Raw genomic sequence first — 14,716 nt, 5'->3', positions numbered from 1 at the left:
ATGGAGGCGAGGCCTTTTGAATCTCATTGTGAACTCCAGAAGGGTGTACTGTAACTATGTGTAATCTAAGAATGATGGCTTTTTCTCTGTCGTTTCACTTCTTCTTCTTTTTTTATTTTCTATTTTAAAACATGTATATCAAACTTCTGGTAGTGTACTAGAACCCTAGAGACCATGCTGTGGTGCATTTTCTATGGAAGGTAATCAGGTCATTCCAGTATTTAGGGATTGACTTCTAGGTGGAGCCAGTGACATCAAATTTCATACTTCAGCAACTTGTGTTAAACAGAGGCCCCTGTGAGATGCTGTGAACACTCTTGTTAAAGAAAAATAATAAAATCCTCAGTTATAGATTTCCTAACACATTCTTTGTGATTTTTATGACTATAAAAGTTATCTTGAATTCACAAGCACACACCCAGTTGAAGAAATCTATCGGCTTTTATAATATTTTAAAATTTAATAGCTCAGTTGTTTCTGCCTTGGACTTGTAATGCCTGTAGGAGTTTAAACTATCTGGCACATGTAATTTAGCTCCTGGCTGATACCACCAATTTTTTTTTTTAATTCTGTGGTTGCCAATTCCTGAGCTTCAAATCCTTTTTCATAAATTATTCACTTGTTCCTAACCCATATCATAGCTTTTAATATAATTGTCAAAATGGTAGAGTTTCAAATAGGAGGACTTCAGAAATGCAATTTCATGACCATATTTTTGAGACCATAACATTTGGTGAATATTTGTATTTGAAGCATTTTTGAAATATACTGGTTGTAATTTAAACCAAAGGTCCTTCTGTTTTCTGTCTACTCAGCAGTTGCTTCTCTGCTGTTGTCCACATGGCAAACCATAAACTGGACAAAAACAGTTTGGTTCTACATAAAGTGATGGCTTATTTAAGTGGCACTACAACTGAGCTTTTCAGGATCCAGTGGTTTATGAATGTTGAATATTTTCATTCTCTATGTTTGAAACTTTCCCAGACTCCCACATAGTGGGACCAAATGGACAATGAAACGAAATGTGTCTCAGAACTCCCAGTGACTATTCTCTCCCTCCTTTTGCTTCCCTTTTTCCACTTACAATAGTCTACTTTAACATCTCTGGTGATCACTTCTTAGCCCTTTGCCACTGCTGTTTAAGCCAAGCAACATTTGGACTTGGAAAAATTCCAAACAGCATAGATCACATTGACTCCCAACCAAGGTTTTACTGCCATTTCTCCGCTGTCAATCTGAACCTGTCAGTGAGAATTTGTAGCATATAATTTTATGATCTAATTTGTTTGTATCAAATATTTTTCATCTTTCTTTTTCTATTCTACCTATGAATTGCAATTACAAGGAAAGGTAAGTTACTTTAAAAAGTCAGGGATTTAAAAAAGACAATGGCTGATAAAAATGCTAAGCAGCTAATATTCCCAATTTATGGTCACTATCACTTTTTTTTGAATGGCTCATGTAATCTTTTTAAGTGAATATTAGAGAAAATAGGTACCATGTTCCAATTATATATGTGATGGGGAAATGGATGCTTGGGAGATGACTAATGGCACTCTAGACCTCTCTGTCTTGAGGTCATCTCCTTGAATGTGAACTACATCGTAAGTGGTCTAAGACCCGACGATCTGGCAACAATAGAGTAGTATGTTAATGGAATTGGTTGCAGTCCAGGTCTTAGTCGACAGGTGTTCACATCATAAATGACATTAATTGACTTCCTACTCTTTCAAGTTGGAAGATGGTGGACCATCATTGAGACAGTGATGGGGAAGGAGTTATTTGTGATGTATTCTGGCTCCACTGAAAGCCAAGGAATTCAACTCCTTGAGCTGGCACCATACTGATACCTCCCAGATATTATACTTGTCTCTTGTGAGTTCCATTAGCTGAGGAAATAGAAAAAAAGAGGGGGCAGAATCTAATTTCAAGAGATTTCCAATAATTCAGAATAGCTAATGGTGTTTCTCTGAGGTCACATGAGTCTCATGTCTTCATTTTGTAATGTAGTGAATAAATACCTCCTATAAAAGTATTACTTTCTTTGTTTGGGGGTTAGTCACTAGGCAACTGAACCAAAGCAAAAGCTGTAGATGATTCTTTCATGGAGAATGTAATAAAGTTGTCTTTATTTCTCTTGTGAATTAGGAATTTCAAAGCATGAAATTATGGGGACTCTGTTCAGCACATAGTCTTTTCCACCATCACAGATTTGTGTACCCAGAACCACCAGATCCCATCACTGACTCTCATGCTTACTCTGGACCTTAAGCTGAGGGGGATTCGGCACCCATGGGAGGAGATTAGTATGATTTATTGATTCTTCCAAAGTTTCATAGCTAGAATCTTATATTAACTTTGCAGATGATTTGGATGTCCCATTAGCAAGCAGCAAAACCACAACACTCCTGAATTAGTTATCACACTTAAAAAGATGACAACAGCCACAACAGATCTATTTATTGGAGCTGACAGGTTCTTTTAGCAGAATGATCAATGTCTGATTTCTTTCTGAAAGCCTTTTTCAAGGTAGGAAATCATCAAGCATCTGATATAAAATCATGGAAAGGCTTTTGATTGGTCAGTTTCTGGAGCAAGCTTTTAAGAATTCCTGCCTGTAAATGTACAAATGTTGAGTGTGAAAAGTAAAAGGCAAGAGCAGAGATTTATTGGGTGCATCTATCATGCTGGCTTTTAGAGTCTTTGTGATTAATACCTGTTTAATTGAGGACTGATCTAGATGTCCTGGAAGTCAGAAAGCTGAATGCTCTCCATGATTCGTGGCACAGCAGGACGATTAGCAGCTGTCTGAGGAACAAAGAGAACCTGAAGTCCACAGCACAGCTTTTTATTTCCCACATTTGGAAAGCCTGAAGCTCTCCAGTGGAGTTGACAGTTAAAGGAACACAGTCTTGATTCATAGCAGCTAATCCCCCTCCTTTCTGCTTTGTTTCTGCCCAGTTGAAGAGAACTTTTTCCTTCCGTTGATTTCCGTATTAAAAATTAATTTTTACATTAATCATGGAGGACCCTGTAACACTAGAGCTCTCCTTCCCTTCTAACCAGGTCGTGCTTAAAATCCTTGCAATGAAGAGTAGCCATCCTGTTGATTTCGTTTGAAAAGCAGAGAGATAGAGAGCAATCCAACATCTGCTAGTTCATTGTATAAGTGCTGGCAACAACCAGGACTTGGCAGGTGGAAGCTGGCAGCCAGGAACTCCTTTCAGATCTTCCAGGTTAGCCACAGGGACCCAAGCACTTGAACCATGATCTGCTGCCTCCGAAGCTGCACTGTTGACATTGGGAATGCAGCCAGGACTCAAACCAAGGGACTCGGAATACTTTTTCAATCTATTTAGTCCCCAGAAGAGAACTCATTTTACTAGAAACAAGCAGAGGGAAAAGGTACATTTTTTTCTTATAGCTGTTTCTAGTTTTATCTTAAAACAATTCTCTTGCTCAAGTAACTTCTTATAAATTACCTCCTAATGGAAAGACTTGTTTTCCTGTTTACCTCAAATTGGCATTCTTACTTAACAGGAAATGCATTCACTGACTCTTGCCATGTTTCTGTTGGCAAATGTTGGGCTATCCTTGTCAGAACCTGCCAACAAATTTCTTAGCAAGCAAGAGGAAAGTCAAACAAGCGGCTTTCAGATGAAACAGAGGGTGCTCTCCTGCGGCAGCAGAAGCACTTGGCTGCTCCTTCAAGAGTTCGCTGAGAATTCAGTTGATGTGGACCTTGGTTTCCAGTTGAGAACTGTCACTATCCTTGCAGCAGTATGATTACTTGAGTAATGCCAAAAAAAATAGCTATTTTTAAAAGTAAAATATGATTTAAGTAATAGTATCTTTTTTTTTGCTACTTAGTCTGCAATTACTGTATGACTCAGGTATTAAGCATAATGATTAGGTAATTCCAAAAGCTCTAATTTGCAAAAATCTAGATCTCTCATGATGCTCTTCAATCTTTACCTAGTTGTTTCCTAATAAGGATGAATATGTCCTTCTAATGATCATAATATTTTATATTTGTTGTACTACGGGTTTATGTTTTTGTTATGAATATACACATAGAAAGCAAAGTGGACAAAGCCTACAAGTATATTCATTGACTTGTCTCAAAGCAAACACTTAAGGCACCGTCATGCAGGTCAACGAACAGAGCAGTGGAACATTGGCAGGCTTCCTAACCACCAATATTGTTATTTTATTTTATGATTAATTTCTTTAAAAATTATATTCCATCTCTGCTCTTTAGATCATTTCTGATGTGAGTGATTCATCATGAAGCCCTTAAGGTTGTGAGCTAGGATTGTGTCTAATGTGCCTTGAGGGGTCGGCAGGGATATCCTTGCGTCTGATACATATCGGAACTCAGAAGGATTTACTCTGTTCCTGTTGCTGCGGGAAAACAGGCCCCTTATCTTTTAAATATGAAATTTCTTAGCAGTGAAAGGAGGGAAAAAACTAGCTTTTCTGTGGATCCATGATTGAGACTTGCAGCCCTGTGTTAAACACTTAGAAGCTATAACTTGAGCAACTAATTCAAATTTTCTGCATATTATTTTCCTTGTCTACAAAATCAGGTATCTCCAACCTGAGCGATAGTGCTTTTGTGAGATTTATATAAATTAGTTTATACAAGAATTTTGAAGAGTGCTTAGCATATGATTACTCATTAATGCTGTTTTGGTCTATGTGTCAGTGCAGGAAACATTATTAAATAGAAAGAGAATCACATTCAGGTATACTTGGGTTTAAACCTCATTTTGTGGCTTTGGTGAAGTTGTTTAACGTTGTGCCTGAGTTTCCAAATCTGAAATGAAAGGGTTATGATTGGGCCCGGCGGCGTGGCCTAGCTGCTTAAGTCCTCGCCTTGCACGTGCTGGGATCCCATATGGGCGCCGGTTCTAATCCCGGCAGCTCCACTTCCCATCCAGCTCCCTGCTTGTGGCCTGGGAAAGCAGTCGAGGACGGCCCGATGCATTGGGACCCTGCACCCGCGTGGGAGACCTGGAAGAGTTTCCAGGTTCCCGGCATTGGATTGGCGCGCATCTGCCCGTTGCGGCTCACTTGGGGAGTGAATCATCGGAGGAAGATCTTCCTCTCTGTCTCTCCTCCTCTATGTATATCTGACTTTGTAGTAAAATAAATAAATCTTAAAAAAAAAAAGAAAGGGTTATGATTTCGACTACTTCAAACAATGACAAGGTTTGAATGATGTTATATGGTGTGTCTTATAGGAAAAGGCTGATAAAATCTTTTTTTTTCTCCTTATTCTCTCTTTAGCTGTAATTCAAATGGGCCAAGACTTCAACTGCTTAGGCTGCTAACTGTTCAGTGCACACTGAGTTAACTCTTTTCTAAAAAGAAAATTTTACCAAGGAATTTGGAGATCCCCATTGTCTTTTCCCATATAAGGTTAACGTAAGCTCAGCTGAATCTTTTGGCCCAGTGTTTTGTGATTCTGCCAAATTCATTCACTGTGGGAGACCTGTGGATGCCATTTTGTCCCAGGGCCTCTGTTGCTGGTTGCACACTCTACTTTCTCACAAATAAGTGGACTTATGCTGCCTGGCAAGGAGCAGGGTGTTTTTAAGAAGGAACCTGGTACCATTCAGGCAGCTTCAGATCCTCTGTGGGCCATAGTATTACCACACAATATTTGAACCCATGGTTACACGTCTCTTTGTGCTAACTGACCCTATGCACTTGAGTGAGCACTTCCTGGAACTGTACTGTCAGTGTCATTGCTATTGAAAATAATTTTTTTCTTGAGTCCCATCCAATTGGTGATTCAGGTTTGGGTTGCAATGGGCCTCCAAGGATGGGCCTGTGCAACAAACTGGCAGTTGCTGGTGAGAGGATCACAAATTCCAAGGGAGCTATTGATGGGTCAGTTCTGGAAGATGAGTAACAATTAAGTCCATATTCTCTCTCTCTTTCTCTTTTTTTTTCTTAATTGAATTTACTTTTTTCTCTTCCTCTATTTTACTTTTACTTTTATGATATAATTCCGTAGGCTTTGGAATTTCCCCTAAACCCTCCCCATATTCCCTCCCTTCAACTTATTTCCCCCATATTATCTTCATAGACCTTCATAGGCATTCATTAGCCCATTCTTCTGTTTTTAAAGTGTGTCCTGCCATTGCTGGTACAATGGCAGACAGCCCAGCATCCTATCATCGAGATATATCCAACAGTTTCATTGAAAGTCCATCTTTGATTCAGAAGCAGAGACGCGTACTGCATTGTATCTTCACAACTGGATATGATAGTTTCTATTGCACAGTTACTATATATTCCCTTAAATCAGAAGCCATTGAATAAAATCATCAGCAGGAATAAGAATAAAACAAAATATTCACAGCACCATGGAGTTAAGTTACATACTATTGAAAAACCAATATGTCGAGGGAGAAATGAAAAAGAAAGCACAAAAGCATCTTGACCCATACTCTTTGTTTCATGTGCCTCTCAGTGAACCAGCCTAGATGTAAGGGAGTTGAAGAATGTGGCCCTGGACTATGCAGCTGCAGCACTGACACAGTGAAACGCTGAGACGGTGGCTTGAGGGAGAGGAGTTTGCCTTTTTAGACAGTGAAGCCAAGAGGCCAGTATCTGAGGCAAACACTGAGTATCAAGTCCAAGAGGAGCATCCCAGCCCATTATTTCAAATTTCACCATTGCCTCCTAAAAAGAATTTGTGAAAAATAATCTGGGGTCCATTTCCATGGGAAAAGAAAATGACATGGCATGCTACGTGTATGTGTGTGTGTGTAATTTTATTTTATTAATATATTTTCAAAAATATATTTATATGTTATATGTATATGTATATATAAAGTAATGGTAATAAAATGTTGATCTCATTTTGAACCAGAAATAAGAATTTTGAGTTTGGGACTACACTAGAACCATGGCTATGGCTCTCAGATGAGATTCTTAACCTTCTTGGAAATATGTGTGTTTCTTTTACACATAACCTTCAGGAAGGTACTGTGCACTGCTTTATTTTATGGGATTTGTTTAAAATAGACTGTACTGACCTTGGAAATCACTCTGGGAAAAATGCATATGCATAGATTGTAAGTTTAGTTTAGGTGAATATTTCCATAATGAATTATAAATGAACCCCATTTAATTCAGATCATTCTAAAGGGTTTAGATGAGACTTTGGACCTGGTTTTAGTCAAATGGGAAAGGAATTCATATCATGTTGAAATAGTCTAGTTTTGTGCTAAAGGATTTGTTCTTTTGCTTTAAAACAGTTTCACTTTTTTATGAGAAAATATGCTCAAATGGGTGAATGATGTAGCAGCTAAAGGTTCTGGGATGCAGAACTGAGTTTTTCCATCCAGTTTCTAGCTGGAGAAGGAGAGAGTTAAGGATAAGTGATTGGGAATTTTGTCCTGTGATGTTTTTACTGAAAAAACAGCAACGGTATTAAATCCATCGAGTGCACTGCAGACGAGCTCATGTATATGTAAGTGACAGTACTTTTTTAAACTGATGGTTACCATAAAATATTGTGATAATAACAATGCAAATAAGTATACAGAAGCAGTTCAGTGGCGTTTAAAATCATAGGTATTGCTGAGTTCATGAGAACCATCTTTTCTCGTTAGTGTGATATGGAAGAAGGCAATTCAAATTAACCCCAGAGTTCTTAGCTTTTCTGAGATGCAAAACACTTCAGCGCAAGGATCTCCGTAGTGCTGTGAAGCGTTGAATTTTGATCCTTGACAGCATTCTGAAATGCACAGACCTTTGGTGAAGTGTAAGTCAGTGCTGGGGATGTTGAACTGAGACAGAAAGAAAGAACAAAAAACAGCTTAAACCCCAAATGATTAAATTGGAATATGCTATTTGCAACAGGAGCGAAATATATAAACCACAAGATTTGTTTTGCCAATGGAGAAAGACCCCTTGAATAAACAACATGGGGAGGCAAAGACTGCCCTGTTATGATAAAGTGTCCTCCTCTCTTCAGACCAGGCCATTGTGTGTTCACTGTGCTCCACTGTGGTTCAGACTCAGATCTCTTAACTTTCGTAATGGACTGTTTTCATTCTGTCTTGCCACAGGCGGGAGATTTTTCATTGCATATGCTTATTTCCTGCATTTCCCTAATTTAAGCCGGTAATGAAATCCAGTCTGTCTGCTTTAGCTGTTTCTCCCCAACCCTCCAAGTTCTCAGTTGTCAATTCCTAGCTTACCATACTGGACTAGAAAACAGTTTTATAGCTCAGGAACCAAATGTATTCTTCCCCCCTTGGCTTCTTCAGTGCCTCTTTTCTCTTTTCCATCCCATTTGTGTGTCACAAGTACCAAACTGCTGCCGTAAAATGTCTTGTAGGTGTTTAATGACGAGTCATTGAGGAAGTGAATAAAAGAAAATTGCAGCATTCACATCAGTGGGGAGCAAGGAGAACTGCTGAGCTTTGAACCCAAAAAAAGTTAAATTTACCATTTTCTTAAAGGGAGCCACCCCTGTTTGACATCAAAGCATCTCCTGTAATTCTTCCTTGTGAAATGCTCAGTGGTTAGAGTCATAATAGAGCCCCCTAATCTGTGCTGTTTCTATTTATCAAAAACACACACAGAGATAAAACCCACATGTGCCTTCTGAGTGCATTGCGGACTGCTTTGAAATCCGAGGTGAACACAGGTACACAGCAGATGGGGCTTCTGTTTAGAATGGATTCTCCGTTTCTTAGGACTATGTGGGAATTTGAATATAAAATGTGATATTTGTCATGGCTTTCCATGAAAAATCTCAGATCGTTCACCTCCTAAGCTTTGGTGGGCTTTTATTCTTTTATCCTCTTTTTTTGGTTGTTGTTGTTGTTGTGTGTGTGTGTGTGTGTGCTGTGCATTGAAAATGTCATTGTATCACAATTGTACTTGTTTCCAATGGGTATGTGTAAAGACAGGGTCTGCTCAAAATGCTCGTTTTGCTGGTTGCACTCTGAATGTAGAGGCCCCTATCACTGTCATGCTGCAATCAGTCCTTTTAGTGGATATTTAGCAACATGTACAGTAGTTAATGGCTCCTCATGGCCCTGCCAAAGCCTGGTTACAGCATTGCATGTTTGAAGGGTAATTAGTTTTGAAGCTAGTGGGATGCTCTCTGGACTTAGGATTTTAACTCGATAATCTCCACACAGTTGTGCCTTTGGAGACAGAAAACCAAAACAAGTGTTTGCATGCACTTTACAGTAGAGAGAAGTACTGAGTGAATTGTCAAGACTTCATCAACCCTCAAAATTGGAGTCCCTCAAAATGCTATCTGTAACAGGTGGAGTGAAACCGAAGTTTTAATGTTAACTTGCCTTTGAATGACATTTTGCAGCTTCTGTGTTTGAAAAATGTCCTGGAAAAAACTCTTGAAGCATTACATATAACTTAGGAATACAGACTCTACTTAAAATTAGCATATTGGCATCTGTGTCATTTCTTGTGTCAGTAACTTAGCCTAAATAGGAAAGCCAGACCCACAAAAGGCCACCAGAAACAGGTGAAGCTGGGAAAGAATATTCAAGGTGGCTTTCTTCCTGTATCTAGAACATTTTCATTGTTGACTGAGGTTTTTAGAACAATTTTAGCACTCATTTTACTTTTATTAATCCAACAAAATTTTTGAACACCATCGTTTGTGAGACGTGACTTGCAGTCTTGGACTCTAGAGATGAATAAAGCAAAACTCTGTACTTACACAACGTGTACTTGATAGCTTCCATGCCGAAGCCTCTGGGAGGGAAGTATTTTACCAATGGAAAACTAGAATATGAAGTTTGAGTAATCTACACACTATGGCAATGAGTAAATGTCACTCTCAAATGTTTCCAGAATCCTTTTAAATTTCATTACTTTCACCAGATTAGTAAATCCTACTTACAGTATATAGATCAAATGATGTTTTAAAATTTTGCTTTCATTTTCTGTACCCTAACAGAGCCTCATCTTCCCACACAGAGCCAGTGCGTGTGTGTTAGGATCTCAGAGTTCCAAGCATATTTGCAGCTGATACACTTGACTGGCCATCCTTTCCTCTTCCTGCTTTCTCTATTTTGCCTGAAGGTCTTAGGAGATTTTACAAATTCATCCCAAATACTTCTGTGGTTACTTTTGCAATGCACATTGTATCTGTGCGTCTTCTGGCTTATTCTGCCTTCTGGACCCAGCCTCTGCCAAGTAAGGTTCAAGTTCTTAATAGAAATGCCAATGTAACTCTATTTTGGGTTCTAAGTTCCTCAAGCAAAGGATTGAAGGATGTTTATTGAGTGATTGAACAGATGTCTCAGCATGATTTTGTAAGTTAAAAAAGAAGAGGAAATGAAGAATGTGTTTGGATTATAAGCAATTGAAAAAATTTCTTAAACGTGATGGTTGAAGACACCTCAGCTATGCACATCTCAGAGCATGAAAAATGACACCTATTGGCCATAGGTTCTGCTTCCAAGTTTGAATATTGCTGGCTTAATTGACTTACATCATAAATCTTTCTTTAAAAATGACCTGCTGGTAATTCTTGTTTTTGTGAATTTATTTTCATCACTTTTCTGTAAAGTTAGCACTGCCAAGCATCAAAACTTGTTCTTCATAAGTATTATGAGGAAATTGTAGCCCTTTAAGAATGCTTTCTTTTTGTCTGGGGAAGAAATTTTTGGTATAACAAGCATCTCCTTTGATGAAGGATGTCTGTGGCAGACGGGAATGTTTTTCCATCTTTGATGCTTCCCCCGTTTCCTCCCGGCTTCACTTCCAATTCTTCAGCAGGTGTCTTGAGCCCTCCGATACAGGATGAGGAGGAAGCACCATCTTACTCCACTCCATCACCACAGGAGAACTTAAACAAGAAGAGGGCTAGCAGGGACTGTCTTCTCTTGAGATCTAGAAGAAAGAGACCTCTGAGTTGGTGTTAGAAACTGTCTTCTTGCTAAGACACCCATAAACTTTTCTAATTTTCTTCTTTGTTTTTTCAGTTAAGATGAAAAACACTTACTCTGCTGCCAGGAATGATGTCTAACCCTTCACATCCTTGCTTTGTTCCACAGGTCTCATAAGGCATATTGTCAATGGATAAGTCAGTATTGAGAAAGAACTTTGGCTTTAAAAATATTTACCAAATAATCAGAGAAGTGATAGGAAACTGAGAAGCAATTTTTCTCCTTTAAAAATTAAAAAATTAAGGGGGGCCCGTAACGAAAATGTAGCGATTAAGGTCCTCGCCTTGCACGTGTCAGGATCCCACATGGGTGCCTATTCTAATCCCGGCGGCCCTGCTTCCCACCCAGCTCCCTGCCTGTGGCCTGGGAATGCAGTCGAGGACGGCCCAAATCCTTGGAACCTTGCACCAGCGTGGGAGACCTGGAGGAGGCTCCTAGCTTCAGATTGCCACAGCTCCAACCCTTGCAGCCGCTTGGGGAGTGAACCATCAGAAGGAAGATCTTCCTCTCTGTCTCTCCTCTCTGTGTATCTGCCTTTCCAATGAAAATAAATAAATCTTAAAAAAAAAAAAAAAAAAGAGCAATTAAGGGGCTGGTGTAGTGGCGAAGCAAGCTAAACCTCTGCCTTCTGTGCGGTATACTATATGAGCACTGGTTCCAGTCCTGGCTGCTGCACTTTCTATTCCTTTCCCTTTTTATGGCCTGGAAAAGCAACGGAGGATGGGCTGCACACACCTGGGAGACTTACAAGAAGCTTCTGGTTCCTGGCTTCTGAGGGACCCTGCTCCATTGGTCCAGCTATTTGGAGAGTGAACCAGCAAATGGGACATTTATTTCTGTGTCTTTTGGCAACTCTGCCTTTCTAATAAAAATGAATCAAACTCAAAAGAGAATAAACAATGTTTTTAAAATGGAGACAGGCAATGATAGAAAAAAAAGCTAGGAAGAGAAGCTCCTATCTGTTGGTTCACTTCCAAATTGCTACAACTGTCAGGCTTGGCAGAACCAAAGCCAGGACCCAGGAACCCCACCCAGGTGTCCCACTGGAATGGCAGGAATCCTACTGCTTGAACCATCAGCCACTCCCTCAGAGAAAGCACTTGAGGACGAAGCTGGAGCCAGGAACAGAGTCAGAATTCAAATACAGGCACTCTAAATGGGATCCAGACTTCCCTACACTATGGACAAATGCCTGTCCCTCCACTTAGGTTTTTATGTTGATCAAAACGCCTATGATTAGCAACCCTCCCCTGAACCGAGATGTTGATTTGCCAAGTTCCTATTAATTGTCCATCACAGGAAGTTTAATCTGCTGTTTTTTTCTTCTGCCCATCTCTTCTGCTTTTGTTAACAGAAGAAGTCTTGGGTATTGGGATTCAATATTCAAAACATTGGACAGCTTTTACTGCACCAATGATAGCATTAGATGTGCTTTGTTTAAGAAGGTAAATCAGACAGTACATTACTATGCAGTGAATTGCCCCCTGTGAAAAGAAGTTCTTCTGAGGTTATCTTTAAAGTCATTCTGAGCACTCCGAGGCTTCAGAAGCTCAGGTGTGGGCTTCCCCAACACTGGTCTGTCTTTCTGTGCTGGCTTGGAGAGGCTAGATTGTCCAGCAACCATCGGTAACATTGCTTCAGTGACATGTTACGTTCATTGTTTTTTTCTTATGATTATCTCCCATTCACTGTGAGTGATTTCAGGTTCCTTTTTACGCCAGTAATGAGAGATTTCTTGTTATACATAACCTTTAAAGTTGAAAATAGTGTGTCTTTTTAAAGAAAAAAATATTTGAACATACTTCAAAATTACACAGGGATGTAGCAGCCAATGGGTGGCATGAGAAATCTGGTACCTGGGAACAGCTGTGGAGGGAGAATGGGAAATGTCATTGCTAAGTGCCTCATCTGGGGAGATAAGGCACAGGCAAGTGTCCATGGCAGGGGGAGGTCTTCCAGAGAATGAACTGGAGGTTGTCTTGGGAATAAGGAAGAAAAGATGAAGGAGGAACCTTTGTTAAGTGAAAGATACCCAAATCACTTTTGTTCAAAGTGGCAGCTTGCAAAAGCCCACTTTTCCCTCAAACTGGCTTTTTTCCTACTGGAGAAAGTAATGCAATGTCATTTAAGGAGTGATTGCTCTATTGCTCTGCCACATGGTTGAATGTTTTAGCTGTTTCCCAACCTTACATGGTCGTGGATTGCTTCTGCACTGTGCCCTGATAACACTCTTTCAAGGAACATCTGTTCAATAAAAACTTCAGCCCAGAATATAGCACTCTGTGAATTAGAGCTGCTAATTTTGTTTCCCCAGTAGTGTTCAGCAGCAGATACTAAAGACAAATATCGGTGCAGCAACCAGTATTTTATTTTCATTTATCTTTCTTGACCCTCGTATTTTGCTTTCATCTCTCATTTCCCTTCATTTTTATGACAGCTGAGTCAAGGTACAATGAACTAATTTATTTCCACATTTGTGCACATCAAATTTCCAAGTGGGGCAGCACTGGAAATATTCCATTAGTTAACATGATTCTATTACATGAGTCCCTGCTTGAGATTTTTTAAAGCACCTTGGCTGAGCTCATATTCCGTTTGAATGGGCACAGGAACGCTGCTGCTCAAACTTCTAAAATAGACATCAGATCCATTTCCCACTTGCATCAGGTTAGCAATAACCCAGCCGAGGAGAAGCAGTCCCAGTTCATGGGCACACACTGAGGGCAGTCAGGCAATGCTTTCCCCAGGAATCGTTGATTATCAGGATCTGACCCGAACCATTTCCTTGAGAAAGTTCATTTTACAGTTTTATGATTTGCCTCCCTTCTACTTTCTTCCTAACAGCTTCACTTTTCTATTTCATTTTCCCAATCCTGACCATCAGTGTTTAAAGAGTCCCCCACCCCCCTTTTTTTCTGCAGTGTATGCCAAAGTGCTTGTTACCTGGAGTGAGATGACCTTGACCAGCAAGCAGCAAGGCTGCTTTCTGAGTCTGCTGGCTTCCTTTATGTTTTACACATAGCTGTGTGTGTTTTGCTGGACAGTGATTGTATTAGCCTGCAAAGGAAAAAAGTGTGTGTGTGTGCGCGCACACATGCATGTGTTGCAGGAGGGGAGCCTTAATGCACCTAATGAGCCCATTTCCGATTTTCATTTTCCTCAGATGTTCAGTGGCTTCCATATGTCTACTGCATGCAGCTTTGTTCATTCATTTTGGTTTTACTAACCTTGGAGTTGCCTTTGATGGAGGACATGTGTATTCACTGTATCTTTCACTTATGTTTATGCCTGAAACCCAATTTGAAACAGCTTTGGGATTGAAATGGGAAAGGAAAAAAAAATAGGGAGGAGGTGTGTGTGTGTTCATTTCAAGGCATATCCAACAGATGTAAGGCTGTCTTATGACCATGTCCAGTAGGTTGTTCCTGCTAGATGACATTATGACATTCTTGTGTCTGGCTGGCTTCCCAGCCATGAAGCTACCCATCAGATATGGTGAAGTGGATTTGAAGCTTTTCCATTCTGTTCTCAGTGACAATTTATTTCACTCTTTTCCCTTTTTTGTATGAGTTAGGGGTTGATAGTTGTGAGTGCATTGGAGGAGGGGGAAGGGTAGGTTTTAAGCCAACACTAATTTGTTGTTCAAAGACCAGTTTTTGACATTTGTTTTCACATATCTCCACATTTTCAGAACAAAAGAGAACATACATTCAATTTAGGAAGACCTCTTAATCTCTGGCTCCACAGGCCAGTGTTGGTAG

General features: G+C 39.8%; 1 protein-coding gene across 2 annotated transcripts in view; it reads left to right on the top strand.

The window, feature by feature from the left end:
- The window catches only part of EPHA4 (EPH receptor A4), a 154,774-nt gene that overhangs the window by 100,636 nt on the left and 39,422 nt on the right, over positions 1 to 14,716 (top strand). The window lies entirely within an intron of this gene.

The sequence above is a fragment of the Ochotona princeps genome, chromosome 5, assembly GCF_030435755.1.
Source record: "Ochotona princeps isolate mOchPri1 chromosome 5, mOchPri1.hap1, whole genome shotgun sequence".
Taxonomy (NCBI): Eukaryota; Metazoa; Chordata; class Mammalia; order Lagomorpha; family Ochotonidae; genus Ochotona; species Ochotona princeps.
The sequence above is the reverse complement of the archived record's forward strand: the minus strand, read 5'-3'. Positions and strand labels throughout refer to the sequence as shown.